The 18,503-nt window shown below is 42.0% G+C and overlaps 1 long non-coding RNA gene across 1 annotated transcript; it reads left to right on the forward strand.

The window, feature by feature from the left end:
* The first annotated feature begins 1,114 nt into the window (after window positions 1-1,114).
* On the forward strand, window positions 1,115-17,959 carry LOC106927258 (uncharacterized). The gene is made up of 2 exons (XR_015761705.1): window positions 1,115-2,730; window positions 17,894-17,959. It is a non-coding gene; the product is annotated as an uncharacterized LOC106927258 (long non-coding RNA).
* Window positions 17,960-18,503: the final 544 nt, after the last annotated feature.

Genomic DNA, 18,503 nt, shown 5'->3' on the forward strand with positions numbered 1-18,503 from the left:
AAGTACGACTTAAAATAAGAAGATGCTGATGTGCTGAAATTCTGTAGTACCTCATGCATGTGAGAACACAATATAACACAACAGTTTTATATGAAAATCTGAAAATGAAGGTTATGCATATGTTAGTAAATACTTTGTAGAACTGATGACTGGGGTATTTTTATAACACTTTCTCAAATCCAGAGGGAAAATGGCAGAGGTTTAGTCAGATTGAATGAAGAACGTCTTTGAGCCGCAGTTTTCAAGTCTTGCTACAGATTCTCAATTAAATTTAACTCTGGACTTTCAGTAGGTCATTCTGACACGGTAATACGCTTGGAAGTAAACTGATCCGTTGAAACTCTCTGCAGGATGTTTAGGGTCTTCGTCCTGCTGAAAGTATCTCTAACAGGTTTCCTCTACAACGATCCTCTATTTAGCTACAAACATCTTACAACAGACTCTCAGTTTTCCTATCGTTGCCGAGGAAAAGTGCTGACACGGTTTCATCCATGTGGTCAGGATGATGTGCGTTGCTACTTTGAAGCCACACGTTGCATTTTGGATGTGGCTCAAGAAGTTCAGTTTCGGCCTCATTTGACAAGAACATCTATCAAACGTTTGGTGCTTTCCTTACGCAGATGGTGGCAAACTTTAAAGATGATTCTCTTTAGGTGAGATTAGTTGCTTCTTGCCACAATTTCATGAAGTCCAGACTCTTGACTAATATGTGTAATATATGTCCTTTCAGCAGTTTTTCCCATGTGAGCTGTGGATTTCTGCAGAGTCATAACATCCCTTTCATCGTCCCTTTAGGATTTTAGATTGAGCAGTGCTCTGTGAGACATTCAAACCGTACATTTTCACCGGTTCGTATCCTAGCTCTTATTTCAGTCTTGACAACGGTATCTCGGCCCAGTCTGCTGCAATCCTTCGTCTTCATGATCCTGTTTGTTCACTAACAAACCTTTGACAGAGATCTCCAACTGTAGACCTTATATCTACGGTCCTGCAGGTTTTAAATGCCTCTTTGCTTCAACACAGATGAATCAAGTGAATTCATTATCCCTTCAGCATGCCATCATGTTTGGTAAAGTCCTGGTAACGATTCATCCAGTGTAGGAGTGTTGGACCAGTCTGCAACCTGCATTACAGTAGATCTAGGAGGGCTGGAGACCTCCACAGAACATTTGAAGACATACTGAGAATAAATTTGACGCAAATAATTTCTAAAGCGAATTCATTTCATTTAGTTATAGCAAAGTAAAGGGAGTGGTTGGGCTTGAATAAGAATAAATTTCACATTTTTCAGATTTTTATATGTAAACGTGTGAAAATAATTTTTCAAACGCAAACGTCCTTCACTGCTTTATTCTGTTTTATTACAAAGAAAACGACAAAAAACGAGCAATGAATATGTTTACTAGCCATTGTATGGAACACCATAAATGATAAAGCATACTTCTAAATATAAATAAATATGCATTTTTATCTGCATTTACCTGGGAAGTTGTCCTAGCATGTTCTTAGTAATGAATATATTATTATGACCTGCCCAAAAGGAGACGACATGTGGCGTGAGAGCACAGGTTGATACAGATCTTTATTAAATTCAACAGATCATTTCTCTACTTCTAATTAAGCATAGAACCTGTTGGAAAAACAATTAGCATTCTGAAATCAGTTGTCACAACTTTTGTAACGTGTATTTTTTTTTTTTTCGTTTTGTTTTGCAACTCTCACTCATGTCTCAAAATTCCCCACTTGCCCACGAGCGCTTCGTGAAGCCCGAGCTTCATGAATTAAAGGAGCAGACGCGTTATCCCCTCAGATTCATGTAGCTACGGCGACAGCTGAGTCTGCCGGGTTTATTGATAATCAGAGTCTCTGGTGGAGGCAGGACGTGAGCGAGGATTTAGCGCACCTTAAGGGAGTCCCTCCTCCCGCGCTGGAAATATGCTCGTGAGATCTCACCTCATGTTAATTTGTCACCGAGGAGGAACTCTCACTGTTAGCCCTCTGGCTAACTCTGAGCTATTCATTGTCTCCTATGGCTATGGGCCTTTTTTGTTCTCCGAGAGCTTGTTCCACAATTTACATTGCCTTGTTTTTTGGGGGGGGGGTTTTTTTTTTTTTTTTTGCTTTTTTTCCTCTGCTTCCACCTCTCTCTGCCTTGACTGTTTTTTTTTTGTTGTTGTTTTTTTCCCGTTCCCTCTCCTTTTGACTGTGACAATTACACGTCCTCCTGTGGGACAATTAAAAAAGGAACTGGCTTCCCCCGGCGACAGGGAGAAGACAAAGGAAAGGGATCGAGGAAATAATGATGTTAGATTTGTTTGTGCAGTCGCCCGTCTCCTTTGAACCAGCGCCTCTTGAAGTAGCTGCTGTTTTGTTCCGGCGCCACCTCTTTGTCAAGGACGCCCTGCCTTTCAGCCCCACTGTCCGACAAAATAAACAAGAGCCGCTCTTCGCTCAGAGACGCAAAACTTTCCCCATGCACCCCCACCTCCCCACACCCGATGTGGTTGGTTGTCCTCTTTCATCCCCGTCCTGAACGCCTCCTCTTCCTCTCTGACAGGTGCAAATGCAACCTTCACGCCAACAGCTGCGTGTTTGACAAAGAGAAGTTGAGCTGCGAGTGCGAGCACAACACCACCGGGCCTGACTGCGGGCGCTGTAAGAGGAGCTACCAAGGGCGAGCGTGGAGTGCCGGCTCCTACCTGCCCATTCCCAAGGGCACGGCTAATATCTGTGAGTACGAACACACATGTACCGCAACAAATCCAGGAAACATGTTAGCTCATCAACATATAGGGGCCACTGCGCATGTTCCCCTTAATCGGTAAAGTCACATTCACAATTTGTTTGTATGAAAGCAGTGTCAACATCAGGCTACGTCGGCCAACACCGGCCGTTTTAATGGAAACACATTGTCTCTACTTTTGAATCTGGTGAAACGTAACCGGCAGCATTAAAACCTTACCGAGACGTTGATATTTTCCCTACTTTTTCTAAAAATGGCTCTTTACAACAAGGCAACTCATTTGGGTAAGTCACATTTAGACATAAAATTATGGTGGAAACGTGATACGTCTACATAAACATCCTATTGAGTATTAATGTCTAAGGATTATCGCATAGTTGTGAAACAAAAGTACGCTATTTTGTGTTTTTCTTTTAATTAGCGGTGAAAGCAAAAGCATAAAAAAACGGGAAAAGAAAAATGTTTCTCGTCTGGGGCCATCAAGTTGTCCAGTAATCTCTCAAACGTGGAATATTTTTAATTATGATGCAGTGATATCATAATTTGTTTGGATTGGGAATCCCCGCCATCTGCGACAAGCTGAAATCCAAGAAATACTTTTGAGACTCTTCTGGACAATGTGGCTGAAAACGCATCACAATACAAGCGTTTCATATCAGTCGATATCAATTAATATTGACTAGTTTGTTTTAAATACTGCTGCTGCAACTAGTTGTTGCTAGGTAACCAAAGAGAGAGTGAATTAGTTGATACCACCAAACTTGCTGAGCTCCTCATTAAAGGTTTAGCGACTAAAGTCTCTCCTCTGCCTACATCTCCCAGAATGCAGTGCGGTTCTGGATCAGAGTTCAGTAAATATTCTATTTATTGACTATTGAATGCTTTATCAGATGTATTATTTATTGATATTGATCATGTGTCCATTATAATAATATGTATTATCACTGATTTATTGTCCAGTCCTACTTGAGACCCTCTAAAGACGCTTATAGCTGCCTGTTTTAGTCGCTCTAACAACAGATTTACCTTAATATGCATTAATATACTCCGTGGAAACTGTCTTAGCATGACCGCAGAAGCTAACCTATACCGCTCTCGCAGTTACAGCCAATCAGCCCCAAGGAAAACAAACGGTGCTCCTGGATTGGTTGCTTTGCAATCGCTAGCCAATAGCGTGTTTAGTAGCATCATGTCAGTTTCCGTAAGCTGCATTTTCTTTTGACTATTTTTAAATGACCTGAACGGAAAACTGTTGGATTTTCTGCCAAAAGTTAAATTCCTCAGAAAAACGAGTAAACAAGCGAGTCTGCGAATTCTGCAATAGCTTTTTGCTGAATTAATCAAAGCAAAAGGGGTGAATATCGGGTTTGTGTTTGTGGCAACTGGAAATAAAGTGATAATTTTGAATCGTTTTATCCAGGACGCTTTGCTTTGAAACAACAATGAGAACCAGGATATATTCCAAGTGTTGTTATAAGCCACCATTAAAAGAAGAAGAGCTTAAAATCGCAACAACAAAAAAATGTTCTGACATGTGACTCACTGTTTTCTTGAGAATCATACATTCAACAGAGAAACTCACCCTGACACGGAGGAGGGAAAGAGAGCTTCATACCCGCACAGCAATATTAGAATTTACAGTATAATGATCTCCATTTCCCCCCTTTTTTTCCCCTTTCCCTCCCTGGAGCTCTTGCTGTCTTCCTTTCTGTTCCCTCGGAGAAAAATAACGTTTGCTCTTCCGTTGAAGCAAACAGAGCAAGGACGTAGTGTCAGACTGCACTTTCCACATCCAGCAGTTTGGTGCTGCTAAAGTGAGTGGAGACCACTTTATCAGTACTTACGTAAAGAGCTTTTTCTATCAGTCACAAATGAGGGCAATTATGGTCTCGGTGCAAACACTCTTGATTAATAGATGCCCTGCTTCTTAGTCACAGCACAACAACTCGTGTGTAGATTTAGTCCGGCGTGGGCGACTGGTGCAAACACGGCTCCAGAAAACATTAGATTATCGTTATAAAGCACTCAAGCGACAACGCTTAATGTTTTTTGTCACTCGTTTCAGAAAGTGAAACTCGCATATTGAATAGATGTCTTATGCATGATGTTGGGTGATTGTTGCATGCTTATAATGAGAACTACCAAATGTAATGTCTCAGGATATTTTTATCAAGAAACTGTAAAATGTCCTTTGGTTATTTTGGCATTTGGCAGCAGATGCCAAATGTCAATCTTAACTTTATTGGTTAAACATTTGGCCTGTTGCTCGTGTTGGTGTTTTGTTATGCTGCCACGGTTGAAAAGTCAAAAAGGTGGCGTGGCAATGTATCCAGTAACGCAGGATATTAAAAATAATTATATGTTTTATTGGGATTTTTTTTTTATTGTTTCACAAATTGAAAAAAAAGAGTGAACTGCAATATCTATTAAACAATATGTCATCTAAATAGAATATTTACACCCAGGTTAGATTGCTCCAAATCTCGTGGGAGTTTTTTTTATTTTTTTATTTTATTTTTTGCAAGCTGCATTCTGATTTTGGACTTTAAACCAAAAGAACAGTTCACTTTTGTGCATTTAGTAGCAGCTTATAAAGTTCCAAATGTTTTCTCAAAACAGTGTTCAGTGAATCATAATGTTCAGGTCAAAGCCTTTTAGATTTTAAACTCATAGATAACTCATCAGAAACATTGACTTTGATGACTTCCTGAAGGCGGAGCTTGAGAAACAGCAGAACTTTCTTAAAGAGACAGAGCCCCAATTTCAAGGCTTTCTTCTAAGTCCATATTTTACATATACAGCATTTTTTTATAGCACAGTTACTTTATCGTGCCATAAAATGATTTTATATGGCTGGAAAACACATAATGCCGCCCCTTTAAATAAGTATTTGCTGGTATTTTTCCCCTTGCTCTGACAACCTCTCCATGCTTTTACGACCTCTGAACGACATGACATCTGTCTGCTTTACAACAAGAAATATTATTGTGTTTTAATATCATTATACCTCTAAATTATCCTTTAACCACCGTATTATAAAATCACCCAAGCAGAAGCTCCCAAAACTGTCAGCATTCCTGCCTTATATCAGCCAACAAAATGACGGCTTTAGGTTCAAATATGCTCCCAACTTTCATCCCCCCCCTCCCCCGTCTCTTTATTACTGCGATTTCTGCCTCCCTGCCTGGGGACTCGCAGCTCGGCCGCCGGCCACTGATGACTTATTCTGCCTCCCCGAGGATCCGCGTTATGAGACTTAGGGAGGGTTAGTGAAATAGCCATAACCAAAGCCTGGATTGACAGCACATTATTAAAAAAAAAAAAAAAAAAAAAAGGGTGACGGACACACATACATGCACAGGTGCTCATCCAGACCTCGGTGCGGCGCAGGCACACACCCTCATAACCACACAAGAGGCGCACAGACAAACTCCTTTGGCCCTGCTGGTGATGAAAAACAGTCCCAGTGTAAAGCGCATTATTATACTTTGTCTTGGAGGAGGCAAAATCCATAATGTAATAACACTGTGAAAAATCTATAGGAATGCAAGGTTTCCCTGCTGAATAGAGAAGAAAACACACAAAGCTGAGGGGAGGAGAAACCCCCCCCCCCAACAAAAAGTAGAGAAAACGTTATGTGCTGTGCTGCAATCGGCGAAAGTCTCCCCGTGTTTGCGCCAAAACCGAGCGAGCATATGGCATCTCCGCCGAGGCAAATTTGTCAAAGATGAAAACGCAATTAAGAATTAATTTCTTCTTACTATGCCCATCATGTCGTCTGACGGGATAAGGAGGTCAATGAATCATCATCTGGAAGGGGGTGTGGCACTGGAGGGGGGCGGGGGGCGTTAATGTGTCGCCTCATAATGGGGCTGTGTTTGAAACGGGGATTTAACGAGTGACAGGGAGCGAAATGGATGGCGGAGACGGGAAAAGGAGGGGAGGCGGGCATCGCTCTCTGTCACAGCTAACTCGGCCTACAGGGGGCCGGGTGGGGTGGGAGTGGGGGTGGGGGGGGTCTCTTTCTCCGTCTGTAATGCTTGCCCACACCGCCGCACGCCCACCCACCTCTCATCCTCGCTCATTTTCGCTTCCTTCCTCTGGAGAGAGACAGAAGGAGAGGGATCAGTTGCAGAATTAACCATGGCAGTTCATTTCACTGTACGACCGAAGGGAGCCGAGGTAAACGGAGGCTGGCGTTCGGGTGGAGGGGGAGTGGCTCTTCACCTACGGAAACTTGATTTCCGGCGCTGAAGTTTATCCTGGGCGTCGCTGCGAAGTAGTTCAGCTAATGTCAAGAAGATCGCACATGTTGCCGACAACGCACACAGTTTGAAACCAGACGTTTAGACACAGTCATGTTTTTTCCCCCACTGACTACTATTAAACAGCAATGAACTTTTTTCCACTTCCTCGTGTTTTTTTTTTTTTTGTTTTTTTTTTTGGAATTGTACATTTGGAAAACCAGCTGATGCTAACTTCCTGGCTGATGTCTGGAGATATTGAAAGGTTCACAGTTTTCCCTGAAAATATAAGCCAATCATCATCATCATGATCTCACAAGCTTCTGATTTTGAAGGAGAAAAAAAAAACACTGTTTCTGTCATTATTTCTCCATCTAACAAACAATTTCAGTAGCCCTGAAAGGTTTGTGATACGGAATGTCACACTGAGAGAAAAAAAACGCTGATGTGTCTTTTTAGTTGCCGTATGTAAATATCTGGCCTCTTTTGATAAACGCAGCTTCTTTCAAAGTCTTAAGATTGGTCTGAAATCGTGTTTTTCTCCATCATATAAGACAACCAGATCATTCCCAGTTAAAAAATGTTGGTTTAAACTAATTATATTAAACTCTGAGGACGTTTTAGTCAAACGGGAATTAAGATATAAAAAGGGAGCAAATCCCTTATACGTAAACCTTTGGGGTTTTATGTGTTTTGTACATTTCCCGGGTTTACAGAGTTTACCCTGAAAAATACCTGTATCATGTATACAGCTCTGGAGGCCACTTAACATGATCTGTTTCTCTGATTTTAGTTTTTATAGGTGTTTTTGAGTAAAATTGCTCTTTTATTCTATGAACTACTATCAACGTGTCTCTGAAATTCTCAGGAAAAATGTTCTATTTATTTGCAGAAAATGAAAAATGGTCATAAGAACAAAAACGATGCAGAGCTTTCAGCCCTCAAATAATGCAAATAAATAAATCTCATATTAATTTAGAAACAACAATACTAATGTATTGGAAGAGTTCAGAAATCCGTATTCGGAGGAAAAACCAGGAGGTTTTCTATGGGGTTCAGTGCAGTGGGCTCTTCATTTCTTCCAGAGCTGCTGTATATAAAACTCTCTGGGTTTTATATGCAGAGGGGTACATGCCCCCCCATTGGCCACCACTTGGGGGCACCACTGCCCCCAAATTCCTGTACTGTTACGCCCCTACCATCCATCCATCCATCCATCCATCCATCCATCCATCCATCATCTGAACTTGTATTCACCTTTCACACATATGAAGATAAGTTCTTCAGGGAGAAATGAAGGAAACTTAAATGCTGTGACCTCTCTCAACCTGTAAACTTGCTGCATAATCACAGCTCTGAGTATTGAATTTTTGAGATTATTTATTAAAGCAGCCTCCAGTCATACTGCAATCATTGTCCTCACATACTGGGTAAATATTACAGTTCAACATATACGCTTGAGGCGTACCAAAGGAGTCTTTGCACCCAACGTTTAGACTCTTTACATATTCTGCACCACGTTTCTGAGCATCCAGTCCTCTTGCATGGCGACTAAGCGAGTAGATTACCTTGTCAGAGCAGGATTAAGAGACCCCGGTTCTGACGTAGCTGACGCCGCAGCCACGACTTCATGGATCTGTATTGATCAAAGCAGTAGAGGCCCTGCGCCTCAAACAATTGATCCCCTGCATACAAAGAGCAGCCACATTCTCCTCCTCATCATCATCATCATCCTGCTTTTCGCCGTGGTCCAGGCGAGCATCACAAGACGGAGCGCCGTCACATCAGAAGCCGGCAGACACAACAAGAAGTAAAAAATACCCCACAGCCGTCAAAGAGCACTTCCGTCTGGTGCTAATGATCAGCTGCCAGCCGCTGGAATCTGATTATCTCTTCCCTTTGTCCAGATGGGAGGCGTTGGTCTCGTTGTTTGACGGAAGAATTTCAGCGGTGAGATGAGATGCCGGATGAACAGAAGACTTTATGGCATAAAGAAAATGTGTCTTGGTGTCGGCATTTAGGTTCTTGTAAAGCTTTTTCAGTTCATCACAGGTTGTTTTTTTTTGTGCCACATTCCTGTGATGAACTGCATCAAACGGGGACTGATGAACTCTCAAGGTGATCACTTACGGCAGGATTTACTAAATCCAGGACGCTTCAGCGGGAAAATCTGTATTTTTTTGGGACCTTACCTCTCTAATAATTTAAAATCAAGACATGTTCATATGAATTTTATCTTAAATTAACAGTTTGATTTAGAGATGCAGCAGCCAAGCTTTTCCTGGCCGAAATCGGTTCATGTTTCTTTTTCTGTTGAGCTCTGATTGGCCGATTTCTGTTTTACTTGAAACCAGCCCCCCGCCCCATCCCCCTCAAGTCATGAAGGTTATTTGATAGAATCAACTCTCTACTCTCAGGTTTATCTTAGTGAAACCTTCACCAGAGCCAGAACTAAACATGGAGAAGCAGCATTCAGCTTCAGCTTCTACGCTCCACAGATCTGGAACAAAGTGCCAGAAAACTGCAAAGCAGCCGAAACACTGAGCTCCTTTAAATCAAAGCTAAACACCCACCTCTCTAGAGTTCCTTCAGACTCATAACAACTGGAACATTGATCAATATATTTGATGTGTGTTGATTATAATGGCGCTTGACAAAATGTAATGTTTGCTGCTTGTTTCAATGTTTTTATGATGCCAAACATTTAAGAGCGCCTTGTTGCTGAAATGTGCTGTTCAGATAAACTTGAACATGTCCTGCCACCTACATCAATGAGCTGACAAAAACAGGATAGAAGACTTAAAAAGAAAAAGGAAAAAACTACGGTCCAAAGAGGCCGTTTGGAGTGATCTGCAAACATTTATATGTTCGGATCTGATGTTTGCTTGCTTTCCTATGTATGTATCAAAGTGTTGCTCCCTAACCTTTATTTAATATTTCACTAAGCTCAAAAAGGGCATCAAAGCAAATTCTGCTGGTTAATGTGCTCGCAGACAGAAAGTGGAAGCTGTACAAAAATAAAAAGGAAAATTCAGATGTTTAGTTTTTTTGACTCACCAAGAAAATCCGGCTTCTGATTTCTGCTGTATCTTCAAATTTGTTCCTTTTTTTTAAAGTTTCACAACATTCTCTGTAAAGCTGCCTCCTATTGTCATCCAATGCACGGTTTTAAAATGCATTCAAATGACTGTTCCCCCCTCCTTCATTATTTGGGCCTTTATTTTACCCCAATTCTGTTTCTCTGTAAAACTCAATGACACTTGTTTTTATTTTATTTTTTTCTGTCATTCTGCTCCTCCTCCTCCTGGTGCTCTCCTCCATTATCTTGCTCTTTCTCTACCCATTCTGGCACATTTTTCCTTTTCTTTTCTTTTTTTTTTACTTCCTCTTCTCCCCCAGATACCCCAGAGAACAAGCTTGTTTACACTTTCTTTTCTACGTCTCAGAACTGTGTAGCTGTGACGCTAATCTTTCTGTCAAATATATATATTTTTCTTTTCCGTCTATCTTTGGATTTTTCTTTTTTCTTTTCCGGCGTTACACCTCTTCTCCTCCCTCAAATCTTAAGCTGTCCTTCTTCCAACTCCTGGCCACTTTAAGACTTGCCACCTTTAATTCAGATCTACACGTGGAGACGGAGCCGGCGAGACGGAGCGCTCCGGCTAGCCACAAACCCGTAATTTTGCTCCTGAGGAATTCAATCAAATCAGCTCGCGCGCCGCCGTCGCGCTCGTGTTCTGGCAGCCGACGCCGCTGCCGACCGGTTAGCGACGCCTGTCACCATCACGGGGCTCTGTACAGCCAAAGAGGTCCGAGATGATGATGGATTGCTATAAAATGATGGCGGCCAGGGGAAAGTAATTACTAACTTTGCCTTCGGGGTGGCGCTGCTGCTGGTGGTGGTTGGGGGGGGAGGGGATTTCAGCAGATAAGCCCTTTTTCCAGAGCGCTCCCTCGGCTGCGCCAAAGCAAACAGGTGAAGGTCAGAGAGGAATGACTGCTGACAGAAACAATGTAATGACACCCGTGGTCATCGGGCGCTCATGTCATCAGCCAAACGTTATCGACACAAGAATGTGACGAATTTCAGCAGCAGGTCTGCTCACTCTGCAGGAAGCGTGAAGAGCTGGTGAAAGAATATGCAGAGGAGAAACAGAATGTAGGTCAAATATACCGAAGAGTGATATTCAGAAAAAAAACACGTTTCACTGTAACCTGGAGCTGATTTGTCGAGCAGTAATCACCTACATCCCCCACTGACTCGAGATGTTCTGTTTGCTTTTTTAAGTTCCAGTTTATTTTTGAAAATGGAGCCACATTACATACTAATGAACATTTACATGCAAGTACATAAGATTATAGTCAGGTGGCTAATTTCCTTCTAATCCCATTGGTAATAATAAACATGAAAAGTAACACTTTATTTGAAGGGGGGTGAATAAGACTGTCATGACACTGTCATAAACGTGACATAACACCTGTCATGAACATGAATAAGCCTTCATGAATATTTATGACTGTTGTCATAAAGCGTCATTTGGTAAATTACGACACTTTTAATACAAAGTTGACATTATTCAAAATGTCTTTGTTATGACAACTTGACATTAACCAAGAAATAATTACTGTTTAAACTTTACCTTTAATAACATAAAGTTACCTCATTTTTAAAGTGCAATCAGTAATACTTTTATAACAAATTTATATCAACAATTTATTGTATCCAAATGGACCAAGAAAGAACAAAAAGACATGACAAAGTACAGAGAGGTATGGGTAAATGTGCATGAAATAATGATCACTTTACTAACAATACAGTGAATTGTGCAACAGCTTAAGTAAAACCACGAAGCACAGTCATGTTTGGAATTAAGGTGAGCGTGTGTGGGTGTGTGCAGCAGGTGCAGATAAATGCACAAACCAAAAGGGGGGTGAAAGACACAAAGCGCAAAACAAAGGAGACATGCAGCTTCTACGTGCTTTTCTTGGCTCTACAGTCACAATGATCCAAAGTCTGCCCTGATGCTGCAGCGTAGAACTGGAACAAGCAGATATCAGTACACTGGAGCCGTCATGGCATCAACTCTTGCTGACCCCGCAGAAGAAAAGCATCCTGACAGCAGGATGCTGCCTTCACCACACGTTACCACGGCGGTGATGGGTTCAAGGTGATACTCAGAGTTCAGATTTTCAAAGCGCAGGGTTTTCAATGTGGGTAAAAACCTTTGATCAACATGTCAAATATTGTTTTTTGGGTTGTTTTTTTTAATATGCTCAGCTTATTTTTTTTCTTTTTTTTAATCATCATAGAAATCTGAATAAAGTGCATGAATACTTTTCCATTCATGTATTAATATTAACCACCATGTTTTATTGTGGTCTGAAGCTGATTTGCTACATAATAATTATTATGTGTATTGTGTGTATCTCAGCCACATAGTATCAACTCATAGCACAATCAAGTAACTGTTTCCATCAGTTATAAAAATTCAAATATGTATGTATCACCTTGAATTAGTAGCTGTTGCTTTTGCACTATGACACAAACATGGTACTGCTGGTCTGCTCAGTTTGTCTCTGTTGATGTGTCTGTCCCAGTCAAATAAACTTAATAATAATAATAATAATAATAATACCTTTTTAACAACATTGTTATCAATGTTGCACTGAGAAGTAGCTCAGCAGATGTGCAGCTCCACCAGGTGTTTGCTAATTGCTGCCAGCTAGTCTGAAGGAGCTGAGTGGTGGAGCTTTCAGCTTGGTCCAACTTACGTCTTGAGCAGTTTGATTGTTGCCATGGAGATTAAAAGATTTACCAAACATGTGTGAAAGAATCAAAGCAACGCTCCAGGTATGTGTTTGATGAAGGAATTACATGACAACATGATTTCACATAATACCGCCCCTTTATGACTTATTTCTAATCGCTTGTTGCCTTTTTTCTGCTCAGGCTGTAGTTTATTTACTGTCTCGCCTCCATTTGTATTCGTGTCCATGTGTGGCATGTGCTGACCCCGTCACATGAGGCGACTCGCACAAACCTCAGAGATCCTGTTTCCTCCCCAGCATCTCTGCGCAGCATGCACAAAAAGAAAAAAAGAAAAGAAATCAATGGGGCGCACCGTCAACATAAGCAGCCCTTAATGCTCTTCCTGCGCGATAGGACCAAATTAGATTGCAGCCGTGGCCCGTAATGGCACGGCCGGGCAGGTGAAGAGGATTGAAATTGACGGTGATTGAAAATTAATCGAATGACCCCGACATGGGATCCGCGGATGCGCTCGTGCCCCGCAGGTTGTTCATAAAGCAGCGGATAATTGCACTGACAGGCCACTGGTGCTCGGGAGCGTGACCTGGAAGGAAAGGTCAAACTTCACTCAGCGACAGCCTGAGGAGTCGATCCGTACGGACGCTCGTCGTCGAGCGGACGGTTTCACGTTTCGTTTTTTTTTTTTCCCAACAGAAGACTGTGGGTGAAACAGTGTGGCGGCACACTCCGTCGCGTCAGGAGCATAAGCAGATTAACACCTCTGTTTACTGTGTGACATACATGTTAAAACGTTTAGCCGGTTCTTTGTTACGCAGCAACAGTGCCGGCTTTATCACTGCGCTCTTCTCCTGTCGTCTTAGCGACTGGAAATGGAGCGTTGGCTGATACCAAGGAAAGCAGAATATCGTCGCTGTGAGGAGCCTCTCTACTCAGACGGTGAACTTAAACGGTTTCTTATTGCACACTAATGAGAGTATGCAGGGAAATAACCAGCAAGAGTCATATTTTTTCCCTCTCTATCCTTCACCTAATGTAGTCGGCCCCCTGCTAATCTTCCAAATTTGATGCAGATAGCTTTTTTTGAGTGTGTTATTGCTCAACCAGATGCTTAAAACCTTGTAAGTACAGTTTTTTTCTTTTCATTCTTGTTGATTTATTTTTTTACAATAAATCGCCACAGCAAAGAAAAAAAAAAAGATCTAGGTTTCCCAGAGTGGCAACACAGGTCATGAAGTCGATTTCCAAAAAAAAATAAGTTTAATATTGACTGAAGGACAGTTGATGGTGAGCAACAAAACTTAGCATAGAAACATGAAAGATCCTGCAGCCTTGACTGTCCTGACACTTTATTGTTTACTTTGTAAATATTTTAGCCGCTTTACTTGCTTACTTTTCTGCTGTAAGAAAGAAATTTCTGCTTTCAGAAATTCATTTAAGTTTGAAAAAATAACGTGAATCCTCCAGTTGGCTAAAATGAAATGTTCAAATAGTGTTCATGATTTGGTGTGTGTGTTTATACTTCCCTTTTATGTACTTCTTGTTACTGTGCACTATTTTATTTTTATATTTGTATCATGTTCGAATAAATTTCATTTCAATTTCAAATTTCAATTTCAATTTCAATTTCAAATTTCAAACTTCTGTTTAAAAGTGACGTTCTCTATCAAAATACAGGCACTTGGAAAATCAAACATTTACTGCTGTCTTACCTTAAATTAGAGCATATTTCCTCAAAAGGTTCATTTCTTCAGTAATTAATAAAAAAATTGAAGCGCATGTAGTATATAAACTGATTTCTCATAGAGTCGAATATTTGAAGCCTTTAATTTTGTTCATTTTGGGTTTCTCAGAGATGTATGAAATAAAATATTTAATGTTAATGCAGGATACGTTATATTTTGGCCTATGCAATAACAGGTAAAACTGTTGTAAGTTGAGCAGCAGATAGTTATCAACATGCTCCACAAATGTCATTGTGAGAGGACATGTTCATAAAGTTCTGAATTTGAGCACAATGTTGGAAAGTTGAGTGGAAGATAAATGTGGAAACTGTTTGTCCGCTGTCATATGTAGCCATGCTGACTAGCCTCGGCATTCCTGGCTAGCTCTCTAGTGGTGAACCGGCCGCAGCATAGCAGAGTGAAACAGTGGAGTGTGTGAGCAGCATGTACACGAAGGTGATTAACACTGATAAGACCCTCCTCCATCTAGGCTCTGATTGGTTGTTACAAACCAATCAGAGTATTTCTGCAGATGGCAGTAGGACCACAGAGAGGAAATGAAGGAGCTCATTTTTTTTCCCACTTGTTTCGTATTGTACAGTCATAGTGACAAAGTGACAGCTTAAACATATTGCTTCTAAAACTTACGCACTGCATCTTTAAATTTAACCCTTCAGCAGATCCTCATGTATTTAGGCCTGGCTGTATGACAGTGGACTAAAGCTGCAATTCAAATTCTGTATTAATTCTTATTGTAATGATGTAATATTATTGATGTTTGTAAACACTGCATGATATTTTATCTATCACTATTTTTTCCCTTTCTGTAAATCAACTTAGGTGATCCTGTATTGCAATGTTGTAATACAGGAAGTGATGAGATTCACATCCTTGCATCATGTCTCTGTCTCCTCAAAAGTGACTTCCTGGACCCCGTGGACCACAATGCACTTGTGTTAACTGAAAGCGCGCTCTTTGCTGCTCCTCTGCTGTCCCGTCGTTCCGCTGCGCCACAGCGTGCGCGATCGCGGTTGCCCTTGCCCTGTCCTTCCTGTCCGCGCCTGAGCATCTGCCCACCCCTCCACCGCCGGAGGGTTTGCGATCCATATGCCGGCGTGGCCACCTGCACTTCACAGCTCTCTGACGGTTCGCATGTTTGGCGTCTAAACATAACTGGCAGGCACAGATCAAGGGAAGAACCGACTGAATGACAGCAGCCGGATCAAAGTCCGCGTACACAAACAGCTTGTGAAAATCCTCACCGCTCTCCCCCCCCGCTTCTCCTACAGAGCTTGGACGTGTTGTTCGTCTCCGTCACGTAAAAACAAGGCCACGCTGAAATTCCCGCACACCTTCCCTCCTCCTCTTCAGGTGAGGAAGACACACGAGATCCGAGCGTTTCATCTCGTCTCCTCCAGCTTGAAAGAAACGTGCGAGCATGTCTCCAAATGCCCAGCATGCTTCTTCTTGCCATGGAGAGGCGCTTGTTTGTTTTGTTTTTGTCTTTTTTGGTTGGGCACGCTGCCTCGCTGAGGGGAGGAAGGACATGTGAGGATGTGAGGCAGGGCTCCCATCCAGAAGGGGATGATTAGAAAAACTCCGGCCGGCGTTGATGTCCTGACAGGAAATTCCGTTGTCGCGACTGCGAACGCGGGCGTTTGCGGCGCTAATTACAAGCCGAGCCGAGATGAAACCGAGAAACCGAACGTCTTCGGTCTCCTCGGATCCGCAGTCAGCCTGGCGTCCTGGTGCGGCGGAGATCTGGTCGCCATGGGGACGAGACAGACTGCATTATCTGCTCAGTGGCCGCCCGGCTCAAGAGATTGCTCGATGGAGGGACGGACGGGCAGGCCGGCAGGACGAGACACGTCCTGCTCTGCTGTCGAAGCTGCAGTTTGACATTTACAGCAGTATTTGTAGTAGAGCCTTATGAAACTCTTCATACCTTTTTGGACTGAATCACAATTTGTCACGTTACAATCGTAAACTTTCAATGTTTTGCATCCAGACTTTATGTGGAATGCAAACTGCTGGCTGAATACATTTTAGTGCATTTCATTACATTGCGTGGCAGTTTGATTTTATTGAATAGAGCGTTCCAAGTCGAATCTTATTTAGTTTGAAAGCACATTTCAGCAACAAGGCAGTTCAAAGTTCTTTACACCATGAAGACACAAATAAAAAGCCGTGTAAATAACATACCAGTAACCGGTGACAAACATTTTGCTTTGTTTGTTACACAACAAAATCTTCAACACGCATCAAATATGTCAATGTTCCAGTGATTGTGAGTCAAATGTGACTCTAAACAGGGGGGTCTGTAGGCTTGAGTTAAAGGAACTCAGTGTTTCAGCTGTTTTGTAGTTTTCTGGAAGTTTGTTCCAGATTTGAGGTGCAGAGAAGCTGAATGCTGCTTCTCTGTGTTCTGATGAAATATATTTTTTGGGATAGTGGCCTAAAAGAAAGCCATTAGAAGTCCAATTGCCAAAACTCATAAAATATACTGCAAAGATGTGGAACGAGTTGCTAGGGGTGAATGAAACTAAAATGTAGCTTTTTAGCCAACAAGCAAGACACAATGTTTGGTGGAAGACTCACACTAAAAATACCTTCCCCACTGTTAAGCATGGTGGTGGCACCAGCGTGCTGTGGGGATGGGTTTTCTGCATCAGGGTGAAGAAAGCTATAAGGAAGACGGATGCAGTCCTGGAAGAAAACTTCCCAGACAACGATCAACTCCCGGGTCGTCCAGAACGTTCGCAGGAAACACACAGTGGGGGCTTAACATTACAAATGTGTGCAAAACTTTGTCAATATTCCACTAATGTCAAAATAAAAACTATATTGTGCAATTTGGCATTTCCATTAAATACGAGACTCAATCAAAATCGCACGTAAATAAGGTCATGGAGAGTGGCCCAGTCAAATCCCAGACCTAAATCTAACTCAGAATCTGTGGCAAGACTTTAAAATCACCCCCAGCTGTTTTCCTTCCAATCTGACTGAAACTAGCTTATCTGTAAAAGAAGAACGAGCAAAACAAATGGTCTCTAGACATGGCGACAACTTGCAGCTGCAATTACAATAAATGGAGAAACAGAGCAGCGTGGTTCAGTCTCTGAAACCAGGCGTTTAAGTTTTCAACTTAGACGACAAGAACTTTGGCCATTGACTGGGAAATCGGAGGAGGAACACCGGACTGGTACAGATCACCAGATAGACTGCTGACTTTTTCATCTATTCTGTGCGTTAACTCAGGGGGACACGATTCATCACGTTGTAAAGATTAGAGGAGGATTTTCCAGCTTTTTCTCTCTTGATTTTAAGTTGTTGTTCTTCCTGCCGCTAAGCCAATGATATGCAACCATTTAAGCTGTGTGTGTTTTATTTCCCTCTCTCTCTTCTTCTCTTGCAGGTGTTCCTAATAACATTGGTCCAGTTAGTAAGTAAACAGCATCAGAATACTATTAACACTAAAAAAGTTTAAAAAAAAAAAAAGACAAAGAAAGCACTCTATTAATGCTTGATGCTTCGCTTTGCTTTGCCTGCTGTTGTGCCCTTCATCGAACATCCCTAAGTGTGGCGCCGAGTGTTCATTTCTGATCCAAATCTACCTGCGAAAACTATCTCAACACATATCGACTAACATTTTTATTGGAGGGAGGGGGGGGGGGTGTTAGGGTGAGGCGGTGAGCTATAGCTGGAGGCGATATTGTCATGATGCAGGCATATTAATTTACTCCATTCAGACTCAACCAGATAGCACTTGCCTGGCTCTGCATGCCCAATGTCATTTGTTTTTTTTGTTTTTTTTTCTTTCCCCCTCTCCGTCTCCCATGCATTATAAATAAATGGCATCTAGACTTTATTAAAGTGCCGAGACCTCTCTGGCAGTGTAATGTCACGTGGGGGGTTCTAGGGAGGGGGGGGTCATTTTAATATAAGCCTCAAACGCCTCGGCCGGTATTATCTCCGTCAAGCAGTAGCCCCCTGAGGATGGAGCAAGAAAAGAGGTGCCACGTCTC

This window comes from Poecilia mexicana, unplaced genomic scaffold, assembly GCF_051168715.1.
Source record: "Poecilia mexicana isolate PSO_F unplaced genomic scaffold, ASM5116871v1 scaffold_20, whole genome shotgun sequence".
NCBI classification, from domain to species: Eukaryota; Metazoa; Chordata; class Actinopteri; order Cyprinodontiformes; family Poeciliidae; genus Poecilia; species Poecilia mexicana.